Here is a 12,782-nt window from a genome sequence, read left to right as displayed (position 1 = left end):
GAGTGTCCACTTCTCCTCTTGGCCCAGGGGGTAAATCTTGATTAATTTAAGCCAAACTTAGGAGTCCAGTTCTTCTTGCCAATGACTGATTTAAGGAGGAGAATTTATCCCAAATCTAGCCAAGTAGAAGAGAGGGGAAATACACTGGAGGATGTCTGGTAAATATTTCTTCTTTGTCATGCCTTGATGTGACTCCTGAAATGCTTGCAGCCATGCTGTGACTAAGAAGGCAGCAGGCCTGGAGATAAGCCAATGTGTTTAGGTTGCTGAAGGGAAGATGGTAAGGGCCTGGATCCCTCAGGCCACTAGAGAGCCTTTGAAGTAAGTAATACCAGACTGAATTTCTATTATGGGAGCTAATACATTTTTTAATCATTTATTTAAGCCAGTTGAATTTGAGTATTTTGTTACTTGCAGCCCAAACCTCCCTAATTAATCTGAAGCTTCAGCCCAACTTTTTCCCATCTGCATACACATATTGTCAATTTCCAGCTAGAAAATTTTACTTGGATATGTCCTGTAAGGCATTATTTTCAGCCTAAAACATTTAAAATTTAACTACTTGTCTTTTCCTCAAATATACTTCTCAAATTTTTACTAGAAATAATTAGAAATCTTTGACTTATCCTACTTTCAATCAGTTAATGCGCCCTACACATACACAAAATTATACAATTTTATTTTAACAAGCATAAAAAATTTTAAATCTTTTATGAATGCTCTTTGTATGGCAGGCCCTGTGCTAGGAACTTTTTTGTAGATTTATATAAACTATTGCAAATTCTTGAAACAATATGGCAGAATAGATAATTTTATCCCCATTATATATCTCAGGAAAATAAAGCTAGAGCTGTTAGGTAACTTGCCCAAAGTCACACAGCTTGTCTTGGCTGAAAGGAGACTGGAACATCATACAGACATCCCCCTTTGGGTGTTCCTCTTGTCTGGCCACCACTTCCTGCAGACCTGTCTTGCATCTATATTTCCATTTCCTTTCCCACTATCACTTTTCAGGTTTAGTCCTAAGTGTTCAGTGCCTGGACTATTGCAGTGGAAAAACCTGGACTCTCTTGCCTCAAACCTTAGCTGCACGTTACTGCTGTACTGACTTCCCCAAGATACAGCTCATTCCACTTTCCCACGTTAACATCTTCCGTGATTTATTATCATCTGTAGCAGCAGTAACAGTGGCAGGCAAGTAATATAAATATGTGAAGTCTGTTGAAGACACTAGGCTCTAAACTGCTTATGTGGGGACAAAATGCCTTTTGGAACACTGGGCAATTTAAGTAATAAAGCATAAATTGGCTACCAGTTTGTAACCAAGTGCCCTGAAGACAAAATTCATTATTTTTCTCATAGCATTCAAGGGTATCTAAAACTGAATCCCAAACTAATATCTCCCTTGTATCTCTTAGTCACCACCCCTCTGAAGGCGCTCATTTAGATACAAGGCTGAGTCCTTCCATTCTCCATATGGACTTGACCGCTATGCTGTTTCTCATGCCTTTGTCCCAGGAATTTTGTCCATTCATTCCTACCTACTCCTCGATGGTCACAACCCAGCTCCAGTCCCTCTTCCTTGACAAAATATTCCTGGGATCTCATAGAAGGGACTCTCAGGTGTGCAAGAGGCTTGCAAAGCCTGCCGGCCAGGCTCCTAGGTGATCCTTGCTGGGCATTGGCTGGGCCTGAGTTTGAATACTTAGGTCACTACTCCCTAAGACAGCTTCTGCCACTACTGGGCTTCACTGACTGTTCAAAGACCTGCTCTCAGTTGAGCCAAATGTTATCACCCTAATGTCTGCCTTTTGAGGTCAGGTATGATAAGCCTAGTTTTTCCTTTAAAATATTGAAAGAGCAATTGTATGTCTTCCATCTGTTCAGAATCCTCCATGTTCAAAACTCTTGAAAGGGATAGTTTTAGACAGACATATGAAGAGCTTCAGAAACAAATTAATGAATTTATGGCAGGTTTTTATGTAGTACTGAATACATTAAAGGAGAATTACCAAATGCTTGCTTTGGGATGGGATGCCAAACTGGAGCTTGTAGGAACCTCAGTCCTTTCTCTGAAGGAATCGTGTTCAGTGTTTGACTACCTATGAAAAGTTGGAAGAACATCTTCAGCCTTTCAGGAGGAGAGAAAATGCTTAGTTCATTGGCTTTGTTTTTATTTATTTGTTTATTTCTTATTTTATTTGAAACAGAGTCTCGCTCTCTGGCCCAGGCTGGAGTGCAATGGTGCAATCTTGGCTCACTGCAACCTCTGCCTCCTGGGTTCAAGCAGTTCTCCTGCCTCAGCCTCCTGAGTAGCTGGGATTACAGGCACCTACCATGCCTGGCTAATTTTTGCATTTTTAGTAGAGACAGTGTTTCACCATGTTGGCCAAGCTGGTCTCAACCTCCTGACCTCAAGTGATCCGCCTGCCTTGGCCTCCCAGAGTGCTGGGATTACAGGCGTGAGCCATCATCCTCAGCCTTGGCTTTAGTATTAGCTCTTCCCCTCTACAAACCCACTCTCTTTTACTTCAGGGACAAGTTTGATGCAGCCCTTGATTTTAAAAATGTGTCCACTGTTGTGTTTTATAAATAGGAACAAACAGAAATACCCAGTTCATAATAATTTCTCTTTGAAATATTAATATGTTTGAGATTTCAGATAGACTAACTGGAATTTACAAGATCTTCAATATAACAAAAAGTGTTCCAGTAAACCCAAAAGAAGCTGCATCTAAAGGACTTTGTTGTACTTGTTTATTCTTCAAATAGAATTGGCATAGATTTGGTGTATTGTGTTACTGATTTTCTATTTGTAAGGGATTATGAGTTATATAGAATACACATTTTTAAACTGGGAAGAAACCCTTTAAATCTCTCTCATATCTTGCCTGTATTCTACATGAGGATCAGATGCAGTGTTTGACTGTCCAAGTGCATTCTAAAGCCCTCTAAAGAAGCATTTGACTTTGAGTAATGAACAGGTGATCAGACCAAAGGGGACAAAAGTAGAGAACAACACAAAAATGGTATGGATTAGCGGTGCAGGAGCCATCCTTTGAAAACTCTTCCCTGCACAACGATAATGTGTGTATGTGTGTATGTGCGTGTGTGTGCGTGCGCACACCTGTGTATGTGTATGAGGTGTTGGTATGGGGTGGAGTTAGGGACTTGAGAGTGGGGTAGAGATTTTTCTGAAACTTCTGTCTGAGGGAACTGGAAAACTGTTTTCTTGATAGCATATTTAATCTAAATTTGTTAGGAAGCAGCCACATTGAATTTTGGTATATTCATCCATCCCTCTACTGAATTTCCACAGCACTAATCGTCTGCACTTACTTGTCAGTAACCTCCCTCCTTGTGATGCTGTGAGTTGTGTGTCATTGCAGGCCGCCTCACTGGGCTTCCCATGGCTGTCCATCATCTGCCCAGGTAGAAGCCAAACCCTTCAGAGGGAGGGGCTATGGTCCTGGCCCAAGTGTCCCTCATAAGTCTTCACAGAGCGACAGCAGAGCATAGGTGTCCATAAGCATTTGTTGTCAGACCCACAGAGAACAAAAAGAACCCTAAATACAATGGAAGAATTACCAGGTGGGCTCCTCAAGTTAAATCAGGCTATTACCAATGTCATCACATCTCAGGGTTCAGGGACTTTAAAGACCATCTGTTTGAAAAGTCTCCCTCCCATTTAACCGAAAAATGTTTCCCTATGGCTTCTACCAGTTAGTCTGCAAAGAACAAAGATTTTCATTTCTTAAACAGCCATTATGTTTTGTCTTATACATGTAACATGGGTGAAGAGTACGTGTGAATATATATGAGCACATGGGCATGTGTGTGTGCCTGGTGCGCACATTCTCTTACCTGTAGTAAACAGTTGTAATAATGGACCATGCCAATCAGAAGGTCTACAAGTAATAAAAATTTTTACATTATAAATGTACAATTCCTACTTTTGAAAGAAGACTATGAAAAAGAAGTAAATGTGATTTTGCATTTAGTTAAGGTGAGGTTTAGTTGTGATTTTATTTGCATTTTCTCTTTCTCATATCTACTGGTATAAATTAAAATTATAGGCTTTTAAGTAAAACTTCTTTAAATCTCAAAAGTAATCTCACTGTTATCCTGAATTGATGATAGTATGTGGAACCCTGGCAAAGATTATTATAGCAGACGGAATTCTGGCAGAAGAAGGTTCTATTCTTTGGAGACCCCATCCCAGGAAAGGCCTCAGGCCAGGCAGTAATTTCTATTTCCTGTCTCTTGTCTTCACCTTCTGGGGACTCCCACACAATCCAGTGCCCCATCTGGACACCGAGATCCATAAGGATAGTTTATTGCCAGGTCCCTGCTGAGCTAGAAACATTCTTCAGACAGTGCTCAATCCTCCAAAAGACATCCAGAGTGCGCATTTCAGCCTTGATTTCTGCATCAGATGTGAGCTGGGGCAAGAAAGGCTGTGAATTAAAAAGGAGCTATAACTTGCTCATCAGTGATAAGGAAGAGGAGGGCCTACTTCCCCATTCATTGACCATTAATTAAAAAGAGTAAGTTAATTTTTTTCTAAATACTTTCTTATGTACTCTTAATTTTACAAAAATGAGCATATAGTCATATTCATTTATTCACTCTTCTGCCAAGCATCTATTGAAATATTTACAGTGAGCTAGGTGCTGTGCTACAGTAAACAATGGGTAAAAAATGCTTGCCCACGAGGAGCTTATCATCTCTTGGAGCAGTGTATTTTATTGAGTAACTACTATGTGCCTGGCATTGCACCAAGTGTTTTACTGACGCGATCTCATTTAATCCTCATCATAATTTCATAGCATAGGAGTAATCATCCCCATTTAATAGATGAAGATTTTGAGGCTCAGAGAATATAAGCAACTTTACTAAAAGCTATTAAGTAGCAGGGACAGGGTTGGAACCTGTGGTAAATAGTTTTTCCAGTCACCCATGTTTAATGACCCTTCCCTGTTTTATTGACTTTGGGTGTGGGTCTGTGGCCAACTTTGACCAGTGAGAGGAGAGTGGAGGGGTTGCCTTTTCTGAACAGAAGCTTGAAGATCAGTACGTAGTTTGCCTTGTTCTCCGCCATGATGACAATTCCAGGTAGAGGCTGCCCAGGTAACCTGAGTCCCAGAGTGAAGAAGACATAGAATACAGCAACAGCCCACCCATAGCAGGCATGCAGAGGGCGTGAAAAATCAACTGTTGCTGTTGTAAGTCAGTGAAACTCTGGGATTATGTTTTCTGCAGCCTGGCTGTCCGACTGGTGCAGAACCTTTAAGTCATTATACCAGAGTGCCTTATTTTACATTATTTCTATAATTAGAAGTAAAAAAAAAAACAAACAAACAAAAAACAGTTGAAATTGGAGAAAACATTAATCTGGGCCAGATTTTTTGTTCTAAAAATATTTATATGAATGATGACTTTTTTTCTTCTGCCTTATCTGCCACCCTTCCTCCACTGTTAAAATCTTCTGTATCCATGAGGATGACTATCTACAGGACTCATCCTGCCCCTTGCTCTCTTAATGCCTTAGTGGATACCTCCTCCTGCAGTACTTATAGCTGAATTCAATTCCACAAGCACTTATTGGGCATCTTTTGAAATGTCTATTATCCTGCTTCTTCGAAGTCCCAAGCTCCTACCCGCTCCGTGCAGACATCCTGATGACCCCATACCTATATGATCTCTCTCACTCTCCCCTAGACTCTAATACCATTATTTGCCACACATTATATGTTCCCTTAAACTGTTTATTATCATTTTTGATTGGAATAAAATTCAAATAAGGCAAAATTCACCATTTTAAAGTGGAAAATTCAGTGATTTTTAGATATTTACAATGTTGTGCAACCATTACCACTACTTAATGCCCCGAACTTTTCACTACTCACAAATAAACTTCATATCTATGAAGTAAGCACTCCCTATTCCTTCCTCTCTGCAACCCTTGGCATCCACTAATCTTTTTTTTCCTCTGGATTTCTCTCTTCTGGACATTTCACATAAATAGAACTGTGCAGTATGTTGACTTTTGCATCTAGCTGCTTTTACTTATGATATTTTCAAAGTTTGTCCAGTTGTGGCATATATCAGTATGTCACTTCTTTTTATGGTTGAGTAACATTCTATTATTTAGATATACCACAATTTGTTTATCCATTTGTCAGCTGATGAACATTTGGATTGTTTCCGTATTTAGCTTTTGTGAATAGTGCTGTTGTGGGTGTGCAAGTTTTTGTGAGGATATATGTTCTCATTTCTCCTGAGGATATACCTAGGAGTAGAATCGTTGGGTCACATGGTAACTTCATCTATGGTAACTTTATCTTTTTAAGTTTCCTTTATTGTTTGTTTGTTTCCCTAAGACACTGTGAGCTCCTAGCAGAAAGTTTTCCAACTCTGTCTGTGCTGCCACAGTACACACATTCATTCCTTTGACAAATGTGAGTCGAGGGCCTGTTTTTTGCCTGGTACTCCTCTGGGCATTTCTGCCAAATTGATTTTCATAGAATCCTAGCCTGTGATCTGAGAGGTCATTTGGTCCCTTTTCCCATCCAGTAGAAGAATCCTATATCCAAATCCTCTGGTCTTTGTATCAACTTTCATCCTCAAACCGTAGAGCTTAGCTCCTTAAATGTAATTTCAGTTGCATTTCATGACTACAGAAACAACATATACTTATTGTGGAAAACTTCAAAGTACAAGAACATGTTAAAAAAGGAACAAAAATTATCTATAATTCTGTAACCTACCACTAATGTATTGCTAAATTTCCTTTCAGACTTTTTGTCAGTCCAATAATGTGTTTCATCTAATTGGGATCATCCTGTATTCATCAGATACCTCTTGTGCATGGCTTCAAACCCTCTCATCATCACCCCATATTATGAAGGCTTCTACCAGTTTCCCACAGGCGTCAACCAACAGCACCTCATCTTGGGGAAGACCATTGTACTTCTCTGACCTAATGGTGTCAATGTGATGTGTCTAAGGGATCTGCTCAGCATGTGCAATCTAAATCTTTGACGAAAGAGAAGTGACCTTTTGTTCCTTGGGCATCTCAGAAAGAGATGGAACAATCAGTTTCTCCCAATAGTGGTCAGTGGTGTGATTCATCTTTTGATTTTCTCTCTCCTCCTCTGTTCAGTCCTCCTATTCCTCCACTCTTACTTCCTGGGATCATCATCCCGAATAAACGACCCATGCATCAAACTTTGTTGCAGATGTTACTTTGCGGGGAAACACAGACTAAAGTATTGTATATGCAATTTCAGACACTGATTTAAACATTATGCCATGAGTTTAGAATATATGCACAAACACATATTTATGTATGTATACATATGTATTTATAAATTTAAATAGTATGTGAATTGCTGTATAAGTGTATATAAATTTATATTCCTGTATATGTAAATTCAGATATATATTTAAATACTTTTTATATATAATACATGGGCATTCATCCCTCTTCCCTTCTATGATTTCCTGTATCAGAGATGCTAGAAGCCTAGGACGCCATTTCCCAGAATCCTTTGCCAGCAGGTTTCTAATTTAGACTCTGCTACTCATAAATGAATGGATGGCAGAAAGAAGCAGAAGGTAGTATTGTTTCTCTAGCACTGATTGGCGAGTGTTGGGCTTTACATATGGTGAATGTGAATTTTTTTGCAGTGGCTTCTTAGATTCAAATGCAGTTGTAAGGAATAATATAGAGAAATATTGTATACATTTTACATAGTTCCCCACAACAGTAATATTTTGCAAAATAGTCATATGGTATCACAACTGAGGTGCTGACATTGATACAATTCACTTATCCTATTCAGAATTCCTTGGTTTTATTTGTACTCATGTGTGTGTGTGTATGTGTTTAGTTATATACAATTTATTCACATTTTTACTGGGATATAATTCACAAAATATAAAATTCACCAATTCAAAGTTCAATGGCTTTTAGTATATTCACAGAATTATCCAGCTTTTACTACTATCTAACTCTAGAACGTCTTCATTACCTCAGAGGGGAAACTACCCATAGCAGTCACTCTCTATTCCTCCCTCTAGCCCTAGGCAACCAGTAATCTACTTTCTTTCTCTAAGGATTTGCATATTGTGAACATTTCATATAAACTGAATGATACAATATGTGGTCTTTTGCAATTGGTTTCTTTCCCTTAGTATAATGTTTTCAAGGTTCACCCATGTTGCAGCAAGTATCAGTACCTCATTCTTCTTTATTGTAGATAATATTTTATGGTATGGACACTTTATTTTATCCATTCATTGGATGATGACATTTGGGTTATTTTCTCTTTGGTAGTGTTATAGATATGCTGCTATGAAAACTGTGGAAACTTGATGTGCAAGTTTTTGTGTGGATATACGTTTTCATTTCACTTCTGTGTATACCTATGAGTGCAATTATTGGTCTGTGTTAACATTAAATAACCTTTAAACTGTTTTCCAGAGTGGTAGCACCATTTTACGTTCTTACTAGCAATGTTTGAGGGTTCTAGTTTTTCTACAACCTGGCCAAAATTTGTAATCGTCTGTCTTTTTGATAGTTCTGTACAATTTTATTAAATGTATAGGTTAATGTGTCCACCACCATAGTCAATATACTGAACAGCTTCATCAACACAAGGATCCCTCGTGTTGCCCATTTAAAACTGCACCCACCTCCTTTCCACATCCTCCTAACCCCCTACCAACTCCAGGAACCACTAATTTTTCTCCATTTCTAAAATTTTGTCATTTCAAAAATGGAATCACAGATAATAATCAAAGGCTACTTAGTATATAAATAGACTAATACATTAAGTAACCTTTGGGGATTTACTTTTTTCAAATGATTGATACACACAACATGGATGATGTCCTGTGGATATACCACAATTTGCTAAATTGTTTAAGCATTTATTCATTGAAGGACATCTGGACTGTCTCTAGTTTTTGGCTATTACAAATAAAGCTGCTATAAACACTTATGTGCAGGTGTCTGTGTGAACATAAGTTTAAATTTCTTCAGCATAAATGCCTGAGAATGCAATTATTCAGTGGTTGGATGGCTATCGAAGATTTAATTTATAAAAATTACAAAACTCTTTTCCATTTTCCACTCTGGCCAGTTGGGTATGAGTACTCCAGTTTCTCTGCATCCTCACCAGCATTTTTTTGTTGTCACTCTGTTGTTTATTTTTTAATCTTTGCTTATTGTATCTTTATGCAAACTTTCAAAAATTTACCTTTTTAAAACAGTCCTCTTTTTTTTTATTTATAGCAGTGATCTTCGTGTTATGGTTAGGAAAGTCTTTTCACTATCATAAAACTATTTCTTATATTTTCTTCTGGTATTTTTATAGAGAGGCAACGCAGGATGGAGTAGGTCAGAATGGTTGGAGTCTGTCTGCAGTGAGATCTGCTTTGTTTAAGTCTTGGCTCCATCACTTGCTACTGTGCTCACTTTTAGTTGACATGTATCTCTATACTTTCCCTGTATATCTCCTCTCCTGATATCTCCTCTCCTTCAACTGTTTCTTAGGTAATGCTTTTTCATCCTGGTCAATCTCTGCTGGAAATTTTCCAGTATGACAATGTCTATCTCAACTTGACATACCCAGATCTGAGCACGCCACTCCAGATAAATTTTGACAGTGCAGAGAAAGTGGGTCTTACCCTGCGTAGTTCTGCACACTATTAATGTTAGCAAAGATTGCAGTGACTTTTGGAGATGACTATGTTAACTCCCTGGCCATTAGGAAACTTCTGAAAGCAAAACATCATCATTTTCACATGAACTGCTATTAAAGTAAGTCTCTTCCATCTCACATTTCTGCAGGCAATTTGATGATTTTTATCTGTTCCTTCAGTAGTTATTTTGATTAATGTGTAGTAACCCTATTTGCTCCTAATAATGCTTTTCACCTTAAAGTCTATTTTGTCTTATAAAAATGTTGCCATATTAGAATTTTTTTTTGCTAAGGTATTTCCTGAATATCCTTTGCCTTTATTTTCTATTTTCAGTATTATTTTGTTTTAGGGGTGTCTCATATATAGTATATAGCTTGATTTAAAAAAAAATCTTATTTGATACTCTGAATGTGAATAGGTGAGTTTATTTATATTTGTTGAAAACCTAATATAATTGGACTCACTTATGCCATCTATTTTGTACTTTTATTCAGCTTTCCTGTTTTCTGTTTTTTTTTTTTTTTTTTAAGTTCCTATTCTGTTTTCTTCTGGTTGAGGTTATAGATTGTTTCCAGTTGTTAAGTACTTATCTTTAACAATTTTAACATTCCTTCATAACTTTTTTAAAGCCTACATTTATTTAATATCTTTGTCCTATTCCATACTGTATTTCTTCTGTTCTTGTTTTTAACCTTAAGACAGATCTTTATATTTTTCTAATTAAAATTAATCTCATTAGTCTCAACTCATCCTGATGGCCTGTTGAGTGATCAAGAGGTCCTGATCCAATCCTGAGGGATTCTCCTCCTGTTTTGTGCCATCCTAACTTATTTTTCCTGAGTCTATCCAAGTAATTAATTAAAAAATATGTATTAGAGCTAGGTTCAGGATCCTTTGTTTTCTATTTAGGAACTCCATGCCTTGGGGCTGGAGGGTGGAGAGTCAAACATAAAAATCTACTTTTCTAAACTGCTTGAATTGTTTCTGATCATGACCAGTTTTCTTTTTCTTGACTATTACAAGACAATTACATCACTTTCCCCCCAAAGTTCCTATCACTTCCACTCCATCATTTAAGCCAGGCTGTTGATTAAAATTAATTGAGGTAAAGCCGCTCCTGTGGGGGTTTTCTCAGTCTTCTGAGTGATGAAATTGTCAACGATGAGAGGCAGGAATCCATCAGATTCTCATCAAGTGAGACTGCCGGCCGACGTGTAGATAAGAGTCCTGTGGCTGTGATGGGGTGGGTGTGGGGAGAGTAAGAGGACACAAAAAGACACTTGCATGTGGCATGGCTTGGTAGACGAGTGACAACTGGGAGACAGTAAACCTGGGCTCTCGCATCATACTTTAGGAGTTGAAAACGCCACACATTTGAACACATTCAGATGCTAGACCATTATTTAGTTACCTTGGAGATTTTCCCTCAGTTTGTCACCCACGCACTTCTTAACACCTTGCAAGCTGTTTTGTTTTCTTGCTTCTATCAAAACTATTTTTTCCTTCTTACTTCTATCAAAAATATTTTCTTTTCCTTGACCAAAACCCCAGAGCCTGTTTTCTGTTCTAATTTTAGGAACCTGTCTTTTCTATTCGGCACCACAGACCCTCTGCTTTCTTAATGAAATTATTTCCTTTTTCCATTTCCCTGTTGCTGCCTTCTCATGTTGCCCCCCTACCCTCTTTCTTTGCTGTTGTCGCTTTTTCCTTCCCCTTTTCCTTGAATGTGTGCCCCACTCCACCCCAGGCACAGCCACAACTTCCTGCTGGGTGTCTTCTTTCTGCTCTTTAAAACTTAACGTGCCCTGCATTGAATTCTTTACATTGTTCCTAAGAGGAGTTCATCCTTGATTTCATTCTTTCTGTTAATGGCACATCATTTCCCCAGGGACACTGGCTCAAGATCCTGAGTCCTAGAATGGAGTGCTGAGCTATCTCCAATCATACTGCAGTTTAATAAGTATGTACTGAGTACATTTGACGGTGCTGGGTTATGGGCTTTTTCATTGAAGAGCTCATTGTCTAGAGGATTAGAATGAGAATACCACATAGCCAGGGCTGCAGCAAACAGGTACACAAGTTCTGGTAGCCCAGAGTAGGGAGGGAGGGGAAGATGATGAATGTTCATGAAAGACCTGCTAGGTGCCAGTTTTTGCACTAGGCTCTCCATATATATCATCTCAGTGGAAGCTTATGACCCTCTGAGGTAGATATTACAGCCAAGGAAAGGTAGCTCAGTGGGGTCAAGGTTGAATGACTGCATAATAAATGCTGGAACCAGGATTCAAAGTTGAATCTGTTATTTTTCCAGAGCACTACATTGCACCCTAGGCTGTTACAAAAGAGGGTACATGTGTGTTAATCATTTAAGGATGAACTTTTCTTGGTAGTTAATATACAGAAGATAATTCCTGGCACAGGGAATAGAATATAAAAAAGCATAAAGATTATGTATTAGAGTTTTAAGTAGAAAGAAGGAACAAAAGAGAAGGAGGAAGTTTAGGGAGAAAGATGGTTTCTCTTTCTAAAGTTTTTCTAAGGCTTTAGACATGTTGAGTTCCAGGCATTTATAGGCTACCCACATTGTCAGTTCAGTGAATAGTTGGAAATATGAGTTTGAGAAAGTGATAGGTCCCACAGAATGAGAGAAAATACTTGGAAATCATACATCCAACAAGGGGTTAATACCTAAAATATATAAGGAACTCAAACCAATAGCAAGAAAACAAATAACCCAGTTAAAAAAATGGGCAAAGGACCTGAACAGACATTTTTCAAAAGAAAACATACAAATGGCCAACAAGTACATGAAAAGGGCTCATCATCAGTAATCACTAAGGAAATTCTAATGAAAATCACAATGAGAGATCACCTCACACCTGTTAGAATATCTTTTATTAAATGAAACGAAAGATAATAAATGTTGGACAGGATTCAGAGAAAAAGGGACCATACCTTGTTGGTGGGAATGTAAATCAGTACAACCATAATGAAAAATGTTATGGAGGTTCCACACAAGACTGAAAAGAGAATTACTATATGACTCAGCGATCCCACTTCTGGATATATAT

The sequence above is a fragment of the Rhinopithecus bieti genome, unplaced genomic scaffold, assembly GCF_001698545.2.
Source record: "Rhinopithecus bieti isolate Rb0 unplaced genomic scaffold, ASM169854v2 scaffold_15296, whole genome shotgun sequence".
NCBI lineage: Eukaryota > Metazoa > Chordata > Mammalia > Primates > Cercopithecidae > Rhinopithecus > Rhinopithecus bieti.
This window is presented reverse-complemented; position numbering follows the sequence as displayed.